A 4,108-nucleotide genomic window follows, 5' to 3' on the forward strand; every position below is an offset into this window, starting at 1 on the left:
ATATATATATATATATATATATATATATATATATATATATATATACATACATATATATATATACATGTATATATACATACATACATATATATATGTGTGTGTGTGTGTATATATAAATACATTCATCCATATATATACATATATGTGTATATATATATATATACACACACATATATGTGTATATATACACACATATATACACATTCATATATATATATATGTATACATATATACATACACATTCTTGTCTATGTACATAAATACATATGTACAGAGGCAATGTGGCCAATGTCAGTGTTGTGTAACTGGCACCCATGCTGGTGTCATGTAATTTGCACCTATTACACTCTTGGAGTGGTTGGTGTTAGGAATGGCATTCAGCCATAGAAACCATGCGAAATCAGACTGGAGTTTGGTGCAGCCCCTCAGCTTACCAGCTCTGGTCAAATTGTCCAACCTATACCAGCATGGACACCAGATGTTAAATGATGATAATGAGAGAGAGAGAGAGAGAGCAGGAGAGAAAGGGAGAGAGAGAGAGAGCAGGAGAGAAAGGGAGAGAGACAGAGAGAAAGAGAAGTAGTCTGTTCCTATTCAAAGCTCAACCGCTTCTTGTTAGATGTTGTCTTTCCGTGCATGAACATGTAAGTGACTGCTTAAGTTCCAAGAACTGTTTGAAATTTGCTTTACAAACAGCAAATATGTCTCCCACTCAAGTGGCACAATATTTGAATGTTATGCTTGATTTATTAATATTAAAATGCCTCTTTAGATTAACACTGGACTTAACATGTCTTATTACAAATCTGGCATCTCAGCATATCCATTGAAATGATCTTTATGTCATTTGGGTAAACTGGACAAAAATTAGTTTCAATATGTGAAGTGAAGCCAACCTGACAAGTCTTTCAACATGTTGAATGACTGAAGGATGGCACTATTCTGTTGAACAACTGAAGGATGGAACTATTTCTATTTTTAGCAAGCTGTTATTTTTCTGTTATTCTCCTTTCATTTTGCATACTTTACCCAGATCTTTTTCTCATCATTTATTTCTGTCAAGAGCAATAGATTCAACATCTTTGTATGGTATATTCAACTCCCCAAGACTGGTTTTTAGCAAGTCTTTATGCTGCTTTTTTTGGTTTGCACTATTTTTGCTTCTTAACAGAAAGCTCACCATAAAAAAAAAAACCTGCTTAGAGATGCACTAATTCCCCATCTGTATTCAATAGCCAGTCCACTACAACTGATCAGAAACTAGCATAGTGTGAACCGATAACATTTCTGCTCTCTTTAAAACATCCATATCAATCTACACCAGGGCAGGCTCTTGCTGTTGTCCAAATGTATGTGAAAGATGAAAAGTTAGCTGTTGTTCGTTCCTTTAAAAACCTCAGCAGCATGGTTAACTCAAAAAGAACTCTGGGTAGAGAAAATGCATCTTGCATTCAAAAGACAGCAAAGTCTTTTGGTTCTCTAATGCACTGTATAGTTACAATGGACATACTGAGTTCAGCACAAAAATTTTGCCCTATTGTGCATCTGTACTCTCCTCTCTTCTTTATTTGGTAGAAACATGGACTGTTTACAACCACCATATAGAATCATTAAGATTCGTTTACCAAAAATGTCTTCATCAAATTCTCAGGATTAGCTGGAAATCATTTATATATATTTCCACAACCCAGACTGACCAAGATTTTTTCTTACCTTCAGTTGTAGAGAGGTTATGTGCCTCTGGCCAACAAGTCTGATGAATCACCTACACTGCTAAGAACTTACAAGTGTGAAATTAATGGTAACTCCCTACTAACCAGTCATAACCAACAACTATATTAATTATTACTACTCTAAAATTTTAGGGTATGCTTCGTTTCATACTTAAAAACTATATATATATATATATATATATATTTGTGGAATTTATATGGACGCATGTATGTATGAATATATGTGTGCACATGTATGCATGTATGTATAAATATGTGTGCATGTGTGTGTGTATATACATATATATGTGTGTGTAAGTGTTTATATGAATATGTATGTGTGTGTGTATGTATGGATATGTATCTGTGTATATGAATATATGTATGTATGTGTGCATGTGTGTATGTATGTATGTATGTATGTATGTATGTATGTATGTATGTATGTATGAATATATATATGTATATATCTATGAAAATATATATTAATGAATATATATATATATATATATAACGTAAAAACCCATGTAATTTACGCACTTTTTTGTAAAAACAAAAATAAACTTTAGTTGGTGCGTAAATTACATGAGTAGATCATTTCCAGAAATATTTTAAAAAAATTTTTTTTCAAAATGATGTACAAATGTAAACATTCGTACAGAAAGTTGACTCATCTAATGTCACAATAGGTTTTTACAGAAAAAATATAATGAAGTTGACTTTTATTTATCCTGGATGGTATAATGCTTACTTTTTCTGTATAAATTTACTAAAGCCATAATTTGGTCAACTACTTTTTGAAGTTTGATGTTCATGCTGGTAATCATGGTCTGGGCCATATTTTACATTGCTTGGAGTTTCTACCTATCGCAATGGAACCCAATGATTTCCTTAAACAGATCAGTTTTTCTCCATTTACGGAGTCTAGCTTGCACTAGGAAGTTATTTACTCGCTTTCTCCACATTACAACACAATGAAATTCCTCACCACTATCAGCTCTTACTTCATCTAACATTGACAACAACATCATAATTCATCCTTGTACATGTAAACTCACTAAGTGAATATGACTTAGCATTCCTAAAGAAAACTTCATTTACCTTATATGGTGTTTAATGTCATTTCGCATTCATGTTGAATTATGCAGCAATCTTATGTTCTCTTCATAGAACACTTGTAATGTTTGTATTACCAGTTCTTTTGGTATGGTAGATTTTTGCTATTCTTGTTTATGTCTCCTCACAGATGTGTATATTCTAACAAGTTGCTTCTTAAATTTCCATCTCTCTTCTTCAATAAACATTGAGTTAAACTTGCAAAACTGTTTATTTTCTCCTTCCAATTTTTAATGTTTATTTTAGCAGGTTACCAAACTATCAGTTTGGTCTCCAAGCTAAAACGGTAATGACAATTTTTTAGGTTTGCTTGACATTTTATAAGTGTGAAAGGATTAAAATTATGATACTCCGTATCAAAGGTTCCAACAAGCCTAGGCAGAAAATCAGAGCTTGACAAGAAGACACTTTTGACCAATCAGAATTCTGTTTACATAATCAGTTTGATCAGTCACTTTCCTCTGTTGGTTGAGTAAAGTGTCATCCAAGCTGATGTTTATTGGTAATTAAACTTATTTTGCAACACTTGTGCATATTTATCAGCTTTGTTTTTGTTGATAAGAATTATCAACAACTGTTCCTGTGATCATGATTTGAGAAGACATAAAGATTGAACAAAATCTCATGTGGGCAAGAAATGTAAAATTAAGTTTATTACAAACAACACAAACACTTTGTAATTTAATAGTTTTAAATGTGATACCTGTTAAACAGAAATTATTTTTATTTAATGAAAATTTAATAAAATCTAATCATAAGTAAGTGAAATTATATTAAATACAACTAAACTGCAAATCTTTTCACCCTGGCCATATTGGTAATTCTGAAAACTTCTGGGTGTGAATTTTACACGAGTAGAAGCTTTTTCTAACAATTTTTATCCTGAAAATTACCTGCGTTACACAGGTGCACAAATTACATGGAATTTTACAGTTTATATATATATATATATATGTTGAGATGATTTGGTAACATAATATCTAATAACTTAATAGTTTCTACTCTTCTGATGAGATTTTGCCCAATACAATCATTTAATTACTGAATTTAATTCTTTGGGCAAAATCGAAATAGCTGTCAGAGAATATGTTTAATTTTTGCAGTTAATAAATTATATTAATGCTATATCACTATTTTCTGAGTTTATATATATATATATATATATATAAATAAGCAGAAAATGGAGAAAACCTTTGATCAACAAACTGCTGACTCTACTATATATATATGTGAGTAAAAATAAATACAAAAAAAAGGGTTTTGTATGATCGTGTATAGAG

The 4,108-nt window shown here is 31.2% G+C and overlaps 1 long non-coding RNA gene across 1 annotated transcript in view; it reads right to left on the reverse strand.

Annotated features, from left to right (window-relative positions):
• LOC128249590 (uncharacterized) overlaps positions 1 to 3,831 on the reverse strand; it is a 44,047-nt gene extending 40,216 nt beyond the window's left edge. Inside the window, exon 1 of the long non-coding RNA XR_008265692.1 lies at positions 2,814 to 3,831. This is a non-coding gene — a long non-coding RNA (uncharacterized LOC128249590). The remainder of the gene's footprint in view (positions 1 to 2,813) is intronic.
• Positions 3,832 to 4,108: the final 277 nt, after the last annotated feature.

The sequence above is a fragment of the Octopus bimaculoides genome, chromosome 16, assembly GCF_001194135.2.
Source record: "Octopus bimaculoides isolate UCB-OBI-ISO-001 chromosome 16, ASM119413v2, whole genome shotgun sequence".
NCBI classification, from domain to species: Eukaryota; Metazoa; Mollusca; class Cephalopoda; order Octopoda; family Octopodidae; genus Octopus; species Octopus bimaculoides.